The sequence below is a fragment of the Pristiophorus japonicus genome, chromosome 2, assembly GCF_044704955.1.
Source record: "Pristiophorus japonicus isolate sPriJap1 chromosome 2, sPriJap1.hap1, whole genome shotgun sequence".
In the NCBI taxonomy this organism is placed as follows: Eukaryota; Metazoa; Chordata; class Chondrichthyes; family Pristiophoridae; genus Pristiophorus; species Pristiophorus japonicus.
In genome coordinates this window covers 209246658-209265993 of record NC_091978.1, presented here as the reverse complement: position 1 = coordinate 209265993, position 19336 = coordinate 209246658, and positions in this window count along the sequence as shown.

Genomic DNA, 19336 nt, shown 5'->3' with positions numbered 1-19336 from the left:
GAAAGCCGACTGTAGATAAATTATTTGTAAAAGTTCAACAGAACAGGAAGATCTTTAAAGAGATCTGTGTGAGACGGCTGTTAGAATACAAACTTTCACTGCAGTTCAGGGAGCAACAGGTATCTAATTTCAAACTAAAAATTCCAGCGATCACATTTTCAGCTGCCTTGGCCCTACGTTCTGGAATTCCCTCTCTAAACCCCTCAACTTTCCCTCCTCCTTTAAGACCTTCCTTATAACCTACCTCTTTGACCAAGCTTTTAATCACCCCTCCTAATAGCTCCTTTTTTGCCATCGTGTTGCTTTTTGTCCAATTATACCTCTGTAAAGTACCAAGGGCCAATTTTCTATGTTAAAGGAGCTATATATTCTCAAGCTGTTGTCATTAGTTGATTCTTCCATAATTCGACTGATACCATAAAATGCCAGAAATTATGGTGGAATTTGTGGAATAACGCTGGGAATGTGCCAAAAAGGTCAATAATTTTTGGATCGAATGATAGGTGGAATAGGAAGCAGAAACATTTATACTGGTGCATCCTTTGAGGTTGGAAATAGCCTCAATGTTGGAGCAAAGTAGGAGGAGCTTTATTCTACAGCTGGCCTGTGTTACAGCTGCCCTTTAGTGTATGATGTTGACAATGGGGAAATTATTCCATTCCACAATATTAACATCTCTTACCTGGATGAGCCCAAAATAAAATAGAAAACAAAATATGAAATATTAAGTTACTCGGAATGTGGCCACCCTTTGCCCAGTATATAAATTCACTGAGTGCATTGTGCAATGCAAATCATTAGATTCCAGGTTTGATTCCTGGTTTGTGCTGAAGGCAAATTCAGCCAAGGTGCGAGTGAGGTACCACAATTTTCCTCGTTATTTATAGGTGAGGGAAGAGAAAAATCAATCACTAATCAACATCTCCTGTTGGATGTGCATGTGTCGATTTCAGGCAAAGATAGGATCAGGAAGGGCTCCAATGACCCGATAGCGAACCATCCCCAAAAGCCATGGCAGGATATGCAGCCTTGTGTAAGTGATAGGATGCTCCCACCCAGGACTTGTCTTGCTGACCCTGCCAAGGAGAAATTTGTTGATTTAAATACTGCCAAAAGGAACCGGCCTGCCCCAGAGGCTGCATACTGCAGCGGAAGAATCTTACCCCCTCCCCAGAAAGTGGCAGTAACTACCTGCCAGGCCACAATTCAGGCCTGGACTCCAGGTCGACCTCACTTGCGCCATCTGCTCCGCCACTGAGAGGCCACGGACAATGGGAACTCACTCGCCAGATGTCCCAGATCCCTCACTCTCCTATGCCATTGGAATTTAGATTAACGTGTGATCTGTTCTAAGTTTTCAAGATATTAGGAGAACAGATAGGGTAGATGGAGAGAAACTATTTCTGCTGGTTGGGGCAACTAGGACTAGGGGACATAGTCTAAAAATTAGAGCCAGACCTTTCAGGAGTTAAATTAGGAAACACTTCTACACACGAAGGGTGGTAGAAATTTGGAACTCTCTTCCACAAATGGCAAATGATGCTAGATTAATTGTTATTTTTAAATCTAAGATCGACACATTTATGTTAACCAAAGGTATTAAGGGATATGAGGCAAAGGCAGGTATGTGAAGTTAGATCACAGATCAGTCATAATCTCATTGAATGGCAGAACAAGCTTGAGGAGCTAAATGGCCTACTTCTGTTACTATGTGTTGTGTATGGAGAAAGAGTCAGGCTGAACACTGTGAGCTCAAAGTAACGTATGACCTTAGTCTTTTATTGCAGGTCTCCAGAGTGCCTCTCCAACCTATGAAGCCTTCTTAAAGACCTGTGCTCCCAAGGGATTATGGGATCCCTTGGGATTCCCAGGGATGAGCCCTCTGGTGGCTGTACAGAGTAAATACAAGTTTACATATATAACAACACTCCCCTCCGCACAAAGTCAATACTGTAACTATTTACAATGTGAGTCGATCTGGGGCCCTTCTTGCCCTGGTTGATCATCTCGGTGTGAAAACTGGTGTTGTTGAATCATTTGTTGGGCCCTCGCTGGGCTGTTATGCAGCTGGCCTTGCTGGGCTGCCTGGTGTGTTATCCCCTGCTGGGCTGCTTCCTGGTCAACCGTGGTGCCGGTTGCCACTGGTGTGTATGTTGGGGGATCAAAAAAGGTAGGGTCCAAGGTGGGTTGCTCAGGAAAGTCCGTGAATCTGAGTTTTATTTGGTCCAAGTGTTTCCGGTGAATGAGTCCATTTGAAAGTTTGACCCGAAACACCCTACTCCTCTTTTGGCCACGACAGTGCCGGGAAGCCACTTGGGACCTTGTCCATAATTTAATACAAATACAGGATTATTGATTTCAATCTTGCTTGACTTATTTGCACAATCATGGTATGGACTTTGTTGAAGCCGCCTGCTCTCTACCTGTTCATGTAGATCAGGGTGAACTAACGAGAGCCTTGTCTTAAGTGCTCTTTTCATGAGCAGTTCAGTAGGTGGGATTGCAGTGAGTGAGTGAGGTCTCATGCGGTAGCTAAGCAGGACTCGGGATAGGCAAGTCTGCAGTGAGCCTTCAGTTACCCTCAAGTTTGCTTGATGGTTTGCACTGCTCTCTCTGCCTAACCATTGGACGCTGGTTTAAACGGGGCAGATGTGACGTGCTTGATCCCGTTACGGGTCATGAATTCTTTGAACTCAGCACTGGTAAAACATGGCCCATTGTCGCTCACCAGGCAAACATGGCTCGCAGGCTTTCAGTAGTGGCAGCGGACGTGCTAGCTGACCTTATCTCACATTTAATCCATTTGGAGGACGTGTCGACAACCACAAGGAACATTTTACCCAAGAACGGGCCTGCATAGTCGACGTGTACCCTAGGCCATGGTTTGGAGGGACAAGACCATAAACTTAGCGCCCCCTCCCTGGGTACATTGCTTAACTGCGAGCATGTATTACATCAGTGAATGCAGGACTCTAAGTCCGCATCGATACCGGTTGACCACACGTGGGATCTGGCTATCGCTTTCATCATTACGATGCCTGGGTGGGTACTCTGGAGGTCCCCTTCTTGGGGACCACTACTCGATTGACCCATAGAAGGCAGTCTGCCTGAATAGACATTTCATTTTTGCTCCGTTGGAACGACTTTATCTCATCCTGCATTTCCACTGGGACACTGGATCAGCTCCCGTGATGCACACAGCTTTTGACTAGAGATAATAAGGGGTCCTGGCTTGTCCAGGTTTTGATTTGCCGGGCAGTGACGGGTGATTGCTCACTCTCAAATGCTTCCATAACCATGGCTAGATCTGCGGACTGCGCCATTTCCACCCGTGGTGGGCAATGGCAGCCTACTAAGAGCATCGGCGCAGTTTTCTGTGCCTGGCCCATGGCGGATGGCGTAGTTGTATGCGGACAACGTGAGTGCCCATCTCTGGATGTGGGCCGATGCGTTGGTATTTATCCCTTTACTCTCGGAAAACAGGGATATAAGAGGCTCATGGTCAGTTTCCAATTCGAATTTTAGCCCAAACAGGTATTGATGCATTTTCTTTACCCCATAGACACTAACGCTAACGCTTCTTTCTCAATCATGCTGTAAGCTCTCTCAGCCTTAGACAGACTCCTGGATGCATAAGAAGACAGACTGTAGTGTAACAAAATTTGCAGATGACACAAAGATTAGTGGGAAAGCGGGTTGTGTAGAGGACACAGAGAGGCTGCAAAGAGATTGAGATAGGTTAAGCGAATGGGCTAAGGTTTGGCAGATGGAATACAATGTCGGAAAATGTGAGGTCATCCACCTTGGAAAAAAAACAGTAAAAGGAAATATTATTTGAATGGGGAGAAATTACAACATGCTGTGGTGCAGAGGGACCTGGGGGTCCTTGTGCATGAATCCCAAAAAGTTAGTTTGCAGGCGCAGCAGGTAATCAGGAAGGCGAATGGAATGTTGGCCTTCATTGTGAGAGGGATGGAGTACAAAAGCAGGGAGGTCCTGCTGCAACTGTACAAGGGATTGGTGAGGCCACACCTGGAGTACTGCGTGCAGTTTTGGACACCTTACTTAAGGAAGGATATACTAGCTTTGAGGGGGTACAGAGACGATTCACCAGGCTGATTCCGGAGATGAGGGGGTTACCTTATGATGATAGATTGAGTAGACTGGGTCTTTACTCGTTGGAGTTCAGAAGGATGAGGGGTGATCTTATAGAAACATTTAAAATAATGAAAGGGATAGACAAGATAGAGGCAGAGAGGTTGTTTCCATTGGTTGGGGAGACTAAAACTAGGGGGCACATCCTCAAAATACGGGGGAGCCAATTTAAAACCGAGTTGAGAAGGAATTTCTTCTCCCAGAGGGTTGTGAATCTGTGGAATTCTCTGCCCGAGGAAGCAGTTGAGGCTAGCTCATTAAATGTATTCAAATCACAGATAGATAGATTTTTAACCAATCAGGGAATTAAGGGTTATGGGGAGCGGCCGGGTAAGTGGAGCTGAGTCCACGGCCAGATCAGTCATGATCTTGTTGAATGGCGGAGCAGGCTCGAGGGGCTAGATGGCCTACTCCTGTTCCTAATTCTTATGTTCTTATGTTCTTATGTTGCAGTTTCCCAAAATCATTAGCTTGTTCAATACACACCCGACGCCATATGATGATGCATCACATGCTAGTACCAAACGCTTACATGGATAGAAATATAGACACATAGAAAATAGGTGCAGGAGTAGGCCATTCGGCCCTTCGTGCCTGCACCACCATGGTTGATCATTCACCTCAGTACCCCTTTCCTGCTTTCTCTCCATACCCCTTGATCCCTTTAGCCGTAAGGGCCATATCTAACTACCTCTTGAATATATCCAATGAACTGGCATCAACAACTCTCTGCGGTAGGGAATTCCACAGGTTAACAACTCTCTGAGTGAAGAAGTTTCTCCTCATCTCAGTCCTAAATGGCTTATCCCTTATCCTTAGACTGTGTCCCCTGGTTCTGGACTTCCCAAACAATGGGAACATTCTTCCTGCATCTAACCTGTCCAGTCCCCTCAGCATTTTATATGTTTCTATGCGATCCCCTCTCATCCTTCTAAACTCCAGTGAATACAGGCCCAGTCGCTCCAGTCTCTCCTCATATGTCAGTCCTGCCATCCCGGGAATCAGTCTAGTGAACCTTTGCTGCACGCCCTCAATAGCAATAACGTCCTTCCTCAGATTTAAGACCAAAACTAAACACAATATTCCATGTGAGGCCTCACCAAGGCCCTGTACAACTGCAGTAAGACCTCCCTGCTCCTATACTCAAAACCTCTAGCTATGAAGGCCAACATACCATTTGCCTTCTTCACCGCCTGCTATACCTGCATGTCAACTTTCAATGACTGATGTACCATGACACCCAGGTCTCGTTGCACCTCCCCTTTTCCTAATCTGCCGCCATTCAGATAATATTCTGCCTTTGTGCTTTTGTCACCAAAATGGATAACCTCACATTTATCCACATCATATTGCATCTGCCATGCATTTGCCCACTCACCTAACCTGTCCAAGTCACCCTGCAGCCTTTTAGCGTCCTCCTCATAGCTCACACCGCACCGAGCTTAGTGTCAGCTGCCAACTTAGAGATATTACACTCAATTCCTTCATCTAAAATCATTAATGTATCTTGTAAGTAGCTGGCGTTCCAGCACTGAGCCCTGCGGCACCCCACTAGTCACTGCCTACCATTCTGAAAAGGATCCGTTTATCTCGACTCTCTGCTTCTTCTCTGCCAACCAGTTCTCTATCCACATCAGTACATTACCCCCCATGCCATGTGCTTTAATTTTGCACACCAATCTCTTGTGTGAGACCTTGTCAAAAGCCTTTTGAAAGTCCAAATACACCACATGCACTGATTCTCTCTTGTCTACTCTACTAGTTACATCCTCAAAAAATTCCAGAAGATTTGTCAACCTTTCATAAATCCATGGTAACTTGGACCAATCCTGTCACTGCTTTCCAACTGCGCTGCTATTTCACCTTTAATAATTGATTCCAACATTTTCCCCACTACTGATGTCAGGCTAACCGGTCTATAATGCCCCGTTTTTTCTCTCCCTCCTTTTTTAAAAGTGCTGTGATATTAGCTACTCTCCAGTCCATAGGAACTGATCCAGAGTCGATCGACAGTTGGAAAATGATCACCAATGCATCCACTATTTCTATGGCCACTTCCTTAAGTACTCTGGGATGCAGACTATCAGGCCCCTGGGATTTATCGGCCTTCAATCCCATCAATTTCCATAACATAATTTCCTGCCTAGTAAGGATTTCCTTCAGTTCCTCCTTCTCACAAGACCCTTGGTCCCCTAGTATTTCCGGAAGATTATTTGTGTCTTCCTTCGTGAAGACAGAACCAAAGTATTTCTTCAACTGGTCTGCCATTTCTTTGTTCCCCATTACAAATTCACCTGAATCTGACTGCAAGGTACCTACGTTTGTCTTCACTAATCTTTTTCTCTTCACATAACTATAGAAGCTTTTGCAGTCACTTTTTATGTTCCTGGCAAGCTTCCTCTCATACTCAATTTCCCCCCTCCTAATTAAATCCTTTGTCCTCCTCGGCTGAATTCTAAATTTCTCCCAGTCCTCAGGTTTGCTGCTTTTTCTGGCCAAATTATATGCCTCTTCCTTGGATTTAACACTATCCTTAATTTCCCTTGTTAGCCACGGTTGAGCCACCTTCCCCGTTTTATTTTTACTCCAGACAGGGATGTACAATTGTTGAAGTTCATCCATGTGATCTTTAAATGTTTGCCATTGCCTATCCACCGTCAACCCTTTAAGTATCATTTGCCAGTCTATTCTAGCCAAATCACGTCTCATACCATCAAAGTTACCTTTCCTTAAGTTCAGGACCCTAGTCTCTGAATTAACTGTGTCACTCTCCATCTTAATAAAGAATTCTACCATATTATGGTCACTCTTCTCCAAGAGGCCTCGCACAACAAGATTGCTAATTAGTCCTTTCTCATTACACATCACCCAATCTAGGATGGCCAGCCTTCTAGTTGGTTCCTCGACATATTGGTCTAGAAAACCATCCCTAAAACACTCCAGGAAATCCTCATCCACCGTATTGCTAGCAGCTTGGTTAGCCCAATCTATATGTAGATTAAAGTCGCCCATGATAACTGCTGTACCTTTATCGCACGTATCCCTAATTTCTTGTTTGATGATGTCCCCAACCTCACTACTACTGTTTGGTGGTCTGTACACAATTCCCACTAGCATTTTCTGCCCTTTGGTATTCCGCAACTCTACCCATACAGATTCCACATCATCCAAGCTAATGTCCTTTCTTACTATTGTGTTAATTTCTTCTTTAACCAGCAACTCTACCCCACCTCCTTTTTCTTTCTGCCTATCCTTCCTGAATGTTGAATACCCCTGGATGTTGAGTTCCCAGCCTTGGTCACCCTGGAGCCATGTCGCCGTGATGCCAAATTTATCATATTCATTAATTGCTGCCTGTGCAGTTAATTCATCCACTTTATTACGAATACTCCTCGCAGTGAGGCACAGAGCCTTCAGGCTTGTCTTTTTAACCCACTTTGCCTCTTTAGAATTTTGCTGTAATGTGGCCCTTTTTGATTTTTGCCTTGGGTTTCTCTGCCCTCCACTTTTACTTTTCTTCTTTCTATCTTTTGCTTCTGCCCCCATTCTACTTCCCTCTGTTTCCCTGCACAGGTTCCCACCCCCCTGCCATATTAGTTTAACCCCTCCCCAACACACTAGCAAACACTCCCCCAGGACATCGGTTCCGGTCCTGCCCAGGTGCAGACCGTCCGGTTTGTACTGGTCCCACCACCCCCAGAATCGGTTCCAATGTCCCAGGAATTTGAATCCCTCCCTTCTGCACCACTCCTCAAGCCACATATTCATCTGAGCTATCCTGCGATTCTTACTCTGACTAGCACGTGGCACTGGTAGCAATCCTGAGATTACTACCTTTCAGGTCCTACTTTTTAATTTATCTCCTAGCTCCCTAAATTCAGTTTGTAGGATCTCATCCCGTTTTTTACCTATATCGTTGGTACCTATATGCACCATGACAACTGGCTGTTCACCCTCCCCCTCCAACATGTTCTGCAACCGCTCCGAGACATACTTGACTCTTGCACCAGGGAGGCAACATACCATGCTGGAGTCTCGATTGCGGCCGCAGAAACGTCTATCTATTCCCCTTCTTTTTCTTGCCTTCCTGTGCAGCAGAGCCACCCATGGACTTGGCTGCTGCTGCCCTCCCCTGATGAGTCATCTCCCCAGCAGTACCCAAAACGGTGTATCTGTTTTGGAGGAGGATGACCGCAAGGGACCTCTGCACTACCTTCCTTCCACTGCTCTTCCTGTTGGTCACCCGTTCCCTATATGTCTGTGTAACCTTTATCTGCGGTATGAACAACTTACTAAACGTGCTATTCACGGCATCCTCAGCATCGCGGATGCTCCAGTGTGAATCCACCCACAGCTCTAGTGCCGCAATGCAGTCTGTCAGGAGCTGCAGCAGGATACACTTCCAGCACATGTAGTCGTCAGGGACACTGGAAGCGTCCCTGAGTTCCCACATAGCACAGGAGGTGCATGACACGTGTCCGAGCTCTCCTGCCATGACCTAACCCCTAGATTAACTTAATTTGGCAACAATAACAATAAAGGTTATCTACTGATAAAGGAAAAGAGAAAGAAAAACTACTCATCAATCACCAGCCAATCACTTACCCCATTGGCTGTGACGTCACCTTTCGATTTCTTTCTGCTTCTTTGTTTACCTTCTGTCTCTGCACCAGCTGGCCTCTCCAACGCCTCCTTTTCTCCAACTCTCGGACCTTTTATAGGCCTCCGACTCCCCGGACTCCCACTGCTCAAACTCCCGCCTCCTGAATTCTCGAGCTTTTTATAGGCCTCAGACTCCCCGGACTCCCACTGCTCGAACTCCTGCCTCATCGACTCTCCGGCCTTTTATAGGCCTCTGACTGCCCGGACTCCCGCTGCTCGAACTCCCGCCTCCTCGACTCTCGGGCCTTTTATAGTCCTCCGACTCCCTGGACTCCCACTGCTCGAACTCCTGCCTCCTCAACTCTCCGGCCTTTTATAGGCCTCTGACTGCCCGGACTCACACTGCTCGAACTCACACCTTCTCGACTCTCGGGTCTTTTATAGGCCTCGGACTCCCGAGACTCCCGCTACTGATCATACAACACAAGCAATTTGTTTGAGCATAATCATTTTCTTGCTTTTACAAAGGCACTTTCTTGGCTTTTGCCCCTTTTTGCCCCTTTTTGTAGTAAGACATGTAGTGGTTCTAAGAGTGTGCTGAGATCCGGTAAGAGGTTACCAAAGTAGTTCAAGAGTCCCAGAAACGACCGCAGCTCCATCACGTTCTGTGGCCTCGGAGCGTTCTCAATTGCCTCTGTCTTTGCCTGATGCCGTCCGCCGCAATCCTCCTTCGCAAGAACTCCACTTCAGGCACCAGGAAAATGCACTTGGAGCATTTTAATCTGAACCCCATGCGGTTGAGTCAACTAAGAACCTCCTCCAGGTTCTGCAGATGCTCGACTGTGTTCCGAACTGTGACCAAGATGTCGTCCTGGAAGACCACATGTGTGCGGGACCGACTTCAGTAAACTTTCCACATTTCTCTGGAATATCGCCAAATGGGCATCTATTATAAACAAAAAGATCTTTGTGCGTGTTGATGCAGGTGAGGGCCTTCGATGATTCCTCCAGTTCCTGCGTCATGTAGGCTGAAGTCAGATCCAGCTTCGCGAATGTCTTTCCTCCCACCAGCGTAGCAAAGAGGTCATCGGCCTTTGGTAGTGTATATTGGTCCTGCAGGGAAAAACGATTGATAGTTACTTTGTAATTGCCACAGATTCTGACGGTGCCGTCTCCCTTTAGGACTGGGACAACAGGACTGGCCCACTCGTTGAACTCGATCGGTGAAATGATGCCCTCTTTTTGCAGCCGGTCTAGCTCAATCTCTACCCTTTCTCTCATCATGCACGGTACTGCTCTCGCCTTGTGATGAATGGATTGCGCCCCCAGAATTAGATGGATCTGCACTTTGGCTCCTTTGAATTTCCTGATGCCTGGTTTGAACAGCGAAGGAAATTTGTTTAAGACCTGGGCACACGAAGTGTCATCAGCAGGCGATAGCGCTCGGACGTCGTCCCAGTTCTAGCGTATCTTTCCCAGCCAGCTCCTGCCGAGCAGCGTGGGACCATCGCCCGGTACCACCCAGAGTGGTAGCTTGTGCACCACTCCATTGTAGGAGACCTTTGTGGTAGCACTGCCAATTACAGGAATCAGTTCTTTTGTGTAAGTTCTTAGTTTCGTGCGAACTGGAGTTAAGACTGGCCTTGAGGTCTTGTTGCACCACAACCATTCGAAAGTCTTTTTGCCCATGATGGATTGGCTCGCGCCCGTGTCCAGCTCCATTGACACCGGGAGTCCATTTAGTTCAACATTCAGCATTATCGGGGGACAATTCGTGGTAAATGTGTGTACCCCATGTACCTCTGCCTCCTCGATCTGAGGCTCTGGTTCATCGTGATCCTCCGTGGATCTGTCCTCCTCTGCAACGTGGTGGTTTTCAGGTTTAACAGGCTTTGCAGCTCATCTGCACACTCGTTGGAGGTGTCCCATTGTTCCACAGCCCTTGCAAATGTACTCTTTGAATCGGCATAAATGGAAACGATGATCACCCGCGCAGCGCCGACAAGGTATTAATGGCCTTGCATTCATCACCCTTGATGGTGGACTCAGACATCTGTGGATGTGCAGCTGCAGGTATGTGTGACTTTTTCGTACGTTACGATTTGAAAACAACATCACTTTGTTCACAGTACTTGTAGCAGCACTTGTGTACTGAGTGATTTGCTTTGTATTGTCACTGGTGGCAACGAATGCCTGGGCTATCGCTATGGCCTTACTCAAGGTTTGGGTCTCCTCAGTCAAAAGTTTGCGAAGTATGGTTTCGTGGCCAATGCCAAGTACGAAAAAGTCTCTGAGCATGTGCTCCAAATGTTCAAATTTGCAATGTCCTGCCAGGCGCCTTAGCTCAGCGACATAACTCACCACTTCCTCGCCATCAGAATGCTTTCCTTCGGGTTCAAATGCTCTCGGACCAGTGTGCACAAATTGTTGTACGATTTCTCCGTGGGTTTCGCTGGAGTGAGCAGATTCTTCATGAGGCCATACGTTGGTGCCCCACAGAAGGTGAGGAGGATCGCCCTTCGTTTGGCAGCACTCTCTTCCCATCTAGCTCGTTGGCCAAAAAGTATTGGTCGAGTTTCTCCACAAAAGTTTCCCAATCATCTCCCTCCGAGAATTTCTCCAGGATGCCCACTGTTCTCTGCATCTTTGGGTTCACTATCTGTATCTCGTTGCCAGTTGTTTGTATGGAGAAAGAATCAGACTGAACACTGTGAGCTCAAAGTAACGTGTGACCTTAGTCTTTTATTGCAGGTCTCCAGAGTGCCTCCCCAACCTGTGAAACCTCCTTAAATATCTTTGATCCCAAGGGATTATGGGATCCCTTGGGACTCCCAGGGATGAGCCCTCTGTTAGCTGTACAGAGTAAATACAAGTTTACATATATAACATTATGTTCCTCACATCATCATAGGCAGTCCCTTGATATCAAGGCAGACTTGCTTCCACTCTAAAAGTGAGTTCTCAGGTGGCTGTACAGTCCAATGTGGGAATTACAGTCTCTGTCACAGGTGGGGAAAACAATGATTTAAAGAAAGGGTGGGTGCTGCATATGGTTCACCGCACGCTCCTTCCGCTATCTGCGCTACGGGACTCGAGGTGCTCAGTACCCTCCGGAATGTTCTTCCTCCACTTTGGATGGTCTTGGGCCAGGGATTCCCAGCTAGTGGGGATATTGCACTTTTTCAAGGAGGCTTTGAGGGTGTCCTTGAAACATTTCCTCTGCCCACCTGGGGCTTGCTTGCCGTGTAGGAGTTCCAAGTAGAGCACTTGCTTAGGGAGTCTCGTGTCGGGCATGTGGACAATGTGGCCTGCCCAACGGAGCTGGTCGAGCGTGGTCAGTGCTTCGATGCTGGGGATGGCCTGAGCAAGAACACTGACGTTGGTGCGCCTATCCTCCCAGTGAATTTGCAGGATCTTGCCGAGGCAGCGTTGGTGGTACTTCTCCAGCGCTTTGAGATGCCTGCTGTATATGGTCCACGTTTCTGAGCCATATAGGAGGGCGGGTATTACTACTGCCCTGTAGACTATAAGCTTGGTGCCAGATTTGAAGTCCTGGTCTTCGAACACTATTCCTCAGGCGACTGAAGGCTGCGCTGGCACACTGGAGGCAGTGTTGGACCTCCTCATCGATGCCTGCCCTTGCTGATACTCGGCTCCCAAGGTATAGAAAATGGTCCACATTGTCCAAGGCCTCACCATGGATTTTGATAACCGGGGGGCAGTGCTGTGTGGCGGTGTCAAGGTTGGTGGAGGACCTTTGTCTTACGGATGTTTAGTGTAAGGCCCATGCTTCATACGCCTCGGTGAAGGTGTTGATGATGGCTTGGAGTTCAGCCTCTGAGTGTGCGCAGAGGCAAGCGTCGTCCGCGTACTGTAGCTCGATGACAGAGGATAGGGCGACCTCAGTTCTAGCCTGGAAGTGGGGAAGGGTGAACAGGTTCCCATTGGTTCTATCGTTTCATTCCACTCCAGCGGGGAGCTTGTTGAGAGTGAGATTAAGTATTGCAGCAAGGAAGATCGAGAACAGCGTTGATGCGATGACCAGCCCTGCTTGACCCCGGTCCAGATGTGGGTTGGGTCTGTGGTGGATCCGTTGGTCAGGATCATGGCTTGCATGTCATCATGGAGCAGGCGGAGGATGGTGACAAACTTTTGGGAGCAGCCGAAATGGAGGAGGACCCTCCATAGTCCCTCGCGGTTGACAGTGTCAAAGACCTTTGTGAGGTCAAAGAAGGCCATGTACAAGAGTTGGTGCTGTTCCCAGCATTTCTCTTGTAGTTGTTGCGCGGTGAAGATCATGTTCGTTCTATCCCTTAGTGGGCGGAATCCGCATTGCGACTCTGGGAGGAGCTCTTCAACCACAGGGAGAAGACGAGATTGAGGAGGATTCTTGCAATGACTTTCCCAGTGGCCGACAGCAGGGAGATTCCTCTGTAGTAACTGCAGTCGGACTTGGCCCCCTTTTTAAAGATGGTCACGATTACGGCATCTCTGAGATCTCCTGGCATGCTCTCCTCCTTCCAGATAAGAGAGATGAGGTCATGCATTCATGCCAATCATGTTTCTCCACCATACTTTAGTACCTCGGCTGGGATTCCATCTGCTCCTGATGCCTTGTTGTTTTTGAGCTGACCTTTCTACCTTGTGCAGTAAGGGGTTTTGCTGAGATGGTGGCGGATTGCATGCTGCGGGATGGAGTCAAGGACACTTGTGTCAAAGGCAGAGTCTCGGTTAAGGAGATCTTCGACGTGCTCCTTCCAGCAGGCCCTGACTGCCTCGGTGTCCTTAATGAGTGTCTCTCCGTTGTTTGCCAGCAGTGGGATCGGGCTTTGGGTGCTTGATCTGTAGGTGGGCTTGACTGCGTTGAAGAATCTTCGCATGTCGTGGTTGTTCCTATGGATCGGCTGTCATGTTGGTCTGAAGTTGTGGCCTTCTGTTGTTTCCCGTTGAGCTGCTCTGGGTTGCTGCCCATGGTGATATCACAGATCCCCAGTGCAGAGCAGAAGCCTCATCTCACAGGCCTTCCAGCAGATAACGAAATTGACCTTTTTATAAAATAAATCATAATTTGATGTTAAATCCGATTTTGATGAGTGCTTTTTTTCAGTTTAGGCTAACAAAAATTTTCAGACATTTTTTTCAGTGGTTTTACATTTTTCAAAATAGAGTATAACTTTTTTTAACACACAATGTGGAGGTACTATTGTTTTATTTTTAATAACACAGAGTAGCGATAGTAATTGTGATGCTATGAACATTTCTCTGTGACTGTGTGGCAAGGAATCGTTTTTATTATAGTAGTAGGCGGGTTTTGGAATGTAATGTCTGATTGCTAAAACATCATAACCCAATGTACAGCTTCAAAAATACTGCTAAGGCAGCGTAATTTTCGTTTAAGTTTGGAGGATTTTTTGCTGTCACAGTGAGCAAGATTTGACAGAATTACACAGATAATGTTCATCATAGGAACAGACCATTCGGCTCAATTGGTTCCATGCAGGTTTTTATGCTTCACATGAGCTTCCTCCCACCCTACTACATTGAACCCCATCAACATATCCTTCCAGGATAGAGATTTATGACAACATAAATGTCAAATGTTAAGCTTTCCTGCTGGTGGCCAAAACTAGTGAGAGGACAGAAGATTGAAAAGCTTTAAAAAGCCAGCAAAGAATGACTAATAAAATGATTAAGAAAGGGAAGATAGACTATGAAAGTAAACTAGCACAAAATATAAAAACAGATAGCAAGAGTTTCAATAGGTATATAAAAAGGAAAAGAGTGGCTTAAGTAAATGTTGATCCCTTAGAGGACGAGACCGGGGAATTAGTAATGGTGAACATGGAGATGGCAGAAACTCTGAACAAATACTTTGTATCAGTCTTTATGGTAGAGGACACTAACAATAACAACAGTGGATAGTCAAGAGGTATGGGAGGGAGGAACACAATCACAATCACTAAGGAGGTGGTACTCAGTAAGATAATGGGACTAAAGGCAGATAAATCCCCTGGATCTGATAGCTTGCATCCTAGGGTCTTAAGAGAAGTGGCGGCAGGGATAGTGGATGTACTGGTTGTAATTTACCAAAATTCCCTGGATTCTGAAGAGGTCCCAGCAGATTGGAAAACTGCAAATGTAACGCCCCTATTTAAAAAAGGAGGCAGACAAAAAGTGGGGAACTATAGATCAGTTAGCTTAACATCTGTGGTTGGGAAAATGTTGGAGTCCATTATTAAAGAAGCAGTAGCAGGACATTTGGAAAAGCATAATTCGGTCAGGCAGAGTCAGCATGGATTTATGAAGGGGAAGTCATGTTTGACAAATTTGTGGAAATTCTTTGAGGATGTAATGAACAGGGTGGATAAAGGGGAACCAGTGGATGTGGTGTATTTGGACTTCCAGAAGGCATTTAACAAGGTGCCACATAAAAGGTTACTGCATAAGATAAAAGTTCATGGGGTTTGGGGTAATATATTAGCATGGATAGAGGATTGGCTAACTAACAGAGAGTCAGGATAAATGGTTCATTCTCTGGTTGGCAATCAATAACTAGTGTGGTGCGGCAGGGATCAGTGCTGGGACCCCAACTATTTACAATCTATATTAACGACTTGGGAGAAGGGACCGAGTGTAAAGTAACCAAGTTTGCTGACGATACAAAGATGGGAGGAAAAGCAATGTGTGAGGAGGACACAAAAAATCTGCAAAAAGACAGGCTAAGTGAGTGGGCAAAAATTTGGCAGATGGAGTATAATGTTGGAAAGTGTGAGGTCATGCACTTTGGCAGAAAAAAAAGAGCAAGTTATTATTTAAATGGAGATAGATTGCAAAGTGCTGCAGTACAGTGGGACCTGGAGGTACTTGTGCATGAAACACAAAAGGATAGTATGCAGGTACAGCAAGTGATCAGGAAGGCCAATGGTATCTTGGCCTTTATTGCAAAGGGGATGGAGTATAAAAGCAGGGACGTCTTGCTACAGTTATACAGGGTATTGGTGAGGCCACACCTGGAATACTGCGTGATGTTTTGGTTTCCATATTTAAGAAAGGATATACTTGCTTTGGAGGCAGTTCAGAAAAGGTTCACTAGGTTGAGTCCGGAGATGAGGGGGTTGACCTTTGAGGAAAGGTTGAGTAGGTTGGGCCTCTACTCATTAGAATTCAGAAGATTGAGAGGTGATCTTATCGAAACGTATAAGATTATGAGGGGGTTTGACAAGGTGGATGCAGAGAGGATGTTTCCACTGATGGGGGAGACTAGAACTAGAGGGCATAATCTTAGAATAAGGGGCCTCCCATTTAAAACTGAGATGAGGAGAAATTTATTTTCTCAGAGGGTTGAAAATCTGTGTAATTCGCTGCCTCAGAGAGCTGTGGAAGCTGGGACATTGAATAAATTTAAAAGACAGATAAACAGTTTCTTAACCGATAAGGGAATAAGGGGTTATGGGGAGCGGGCAGGGAAGTGGACTTGAGTCCATGATCGGATCAGCCATGATCGTACTAAATGGCAGAGCAGGTTCGAGGGACCGAATGGCCTACTCCTGCTCCTATTTCTTATGTTCTTATGTTCTTATGTAATATGCATACACCCCTGGAATTATATTTGATTAATTAAAACAAAAATATTGAGTTATTGTTACATGGTGTTTAAAAATAAACCACTGTGCTTTCTTTGTTTGATGACTTTCTGTATCTGTGGTCCAGCTTCTCAAGGGTGACTAGAGATGGATAATAAATGTCGGCATTGTCAGCGATGCTCACATCCCAAGAATGAATTATAAAAACTCCTGTAATCTGAAATTCATAGGAACGCTGGGTGCTCTAAATCCAGGGAGTAATTTTGCAAATCTCCACTGCTATCATGGAGACTCACTAGAGAGACTCACTAGAAACTCAGTTGAGATGTCTAGAAATCATGGGGCTGATTTTCATTATTGTCAGAACAATGGTGTCACCAGTCCGATGCGGAGCCAGCATTCGCAGGCAATTTGGCGATTGAGGGAGGGGCAAAATCTTGTAGCTCCCCCTTCATGGGACCTCAATTCTCCTGCATTAATGAGGTGCCACCTGAAAGCAGATTAGAAAATAATATTCTTAAAGCCACAGGATCAATCACCTGCCCATCCACTTCAAATTTATGAAGCAAGGGCAATGTTTTACAGTGAGGAATAAGCGTGTTGTGTAAAATATATAAACAAATAATAGGAAAAATTATACTCATGTTAACTGTCGATCTTTTTAACTTGTAGCTAATAATGGATATTTGTAGCTTAGTAAGATTTTTTAAATATTTCTGTTTCTACATTTTTTATATAAAGCAAGCAATTATGAGTCTAGATTTTTACCCATATTATAGCGTGAATACACACTGAAGACATACACAGTTTTTCTTACTCAATAAGGAAACATTGGCCCTGAAATTGCGGCCTCTCCGGGTGCGTATGATGTGTGCAAGTGCCCAAAGAGGCCCCGCAAGTTCCGGGTTTAGGCACACGAGCATGCGCCTGAACCCGACACATGCGATCGCATGCACCCCTGGGAGAAGGGCCTTCACGGGCTGAGATTTGAGTTATTTGCTCAACTGTTGCCCAGCAAATTTCCTTCAAATTCTTATGCCTGGTAAAAGCAGGCATAAGGTCTGCTTTTACCACGTATGAGTTTTAATAGATAGAAAAATAAATGTTGTTACTTATCTTTATATTAAAAACACTGTCTATGATGGTAAGTTTATTTTTAACACTATTAAAACATTTTTCTTTTAATTAAAAAAAAATGAAATTTTCTCTAAAACATTTAATGCAATCTCCCTTAATTTTTAAAAAGTAGTGTTTTTTTTATTTATGTTTGTGGGTGTTATTTATTTTTAGGGGTATTCTCATTGAGAGTAATGGGAGCTCGGAGCTCCTATTACTGTGAATGAGAATACTACATTGTGATTGCTGGTCTAGTCCCACGTGATCCCAGGATGCACATACCCTCCTGGAATAAGTGGGCCTCTGCACTGGGCTGTGCATCGAGGCCGCGGGGTAGAAGTCTTTGTTCCTCCGGGACATTTGTAAATATTTTTGTGGTCGGCGTCATCCACCCGCGGGAAGCCTCCGACCGCAATTTCAGAGCCATTACTAATTCATTTATAAATTGTGAGATTTGTACAATGGCAGAGAGCTTCATCCACTGTCAGCGCAAATGATGAAAAATTGTAGGTCGTGCATGCACAAATTTTCAATTTGCTCTGCCCGTTGGCGAGGCTCCCTGCAGCACCAATAGTTAACACCCACCTGATGTCCAGATTATGTTATCAATGATGACTGACAGTGGATGTATTTATTTTCAGGTTGACGCTGCACTGAAGGGTACAAGAACCACATCTTGAGCCACATTCAGGATGTGGGCGATGGTGGCAAGGCTGCATTTATTACCCATCGCAGGTTTCCCTGAGAAAGCCTTTTCTTTCAGTACTGCACTGAAGTCTGAGCCAAGACTATGTGCTGCACTCATTAGGCCCAAGTTTCCACATGATTCACGCCTGATTTTTAGGAGCAACTGGTGGAGAACGGACTATTTTAGAAATCGCAATTCTTCACATTTTTTTTTCTGCAGTTCTAGTCAGGTAGAACAGTTCTAGTTTAGAACAGAATTTTTTCTTCAAAAGGGGGTGTGTCCGGCCACTGACGCCTGATTTGAAAGTTTCCACAGTGAAAATGTACTCCAAAGTAAAGTAGAATGGAGCCAGTGAAGATTTTTGTAGAACTGAAAAAACCTGTTCTACACATTAAAAAATCAGGCGCAGGTTACAAATTAGGCGTCCAGAACGAGGTGGGGGGAGGGAGGGGGAAGGGAACTCATTAAATTCGACAATAAATCCTTATTTATACTTCTACAAATATTATACAAATAAATCCAACCTGAATAAACATTTATAAGCCAAGAAAAGATTAAAGAAACCATCTTCCTACCTGTGTGAAAGTGCTTCAGCCAGGGAGAATTCTGCAGCTGTTCGTGCTGCTGAGCGGGAGGGGGAGGGAGAGAGAGGGGGGGGGGGAGAAGAGAGAGGGGGGGGGGAGAAGAGAGAAGGGGGGGGGGAGAAGAGAGAAGGGGGGGGGAGAAGAGAGAGGGGGGGGGGAGAAGAGAGAGGGGGGGGGAGAAGAGAGAGGGGGGGGGGAGAAGAGAGAGGGGGGAGAAGAGAGAGGGGGGGGAAGAGAGAGGGGGGGAAGAGAGGGGGGGAAGAGAGGGGGGGTCGGGGAAGAGAGGGGGGTTCGGGGAATAGGAGCGGGTGTCAGGTCGGGGGGGGGGGGAGCGGATGTCGGGTCGGGGGGGGAGCGGGTGTCGGGTCAGGGGGGAGCGCGTCTCGGGTCGGGGCGGGGGGGGGGGGGGGGGTGTCGGGGCGGGGGGGGGGGGTGTCGGGTCGGGTCTCGGGTCGGGTCGGGGGGGGGAGCGGGCCTCGGGTCGAGGCGGGGAGCGGGTGTCGGGTCGGGGCGGGGGGGGGGAGAGCGGGGGTCGGGGGGGGAGCGGGTGTCGGGTCTGGTCGGCGGGGGGGAGCGGGTGTCGGGTCGGGGCGGGGGGGGGGGGGGGG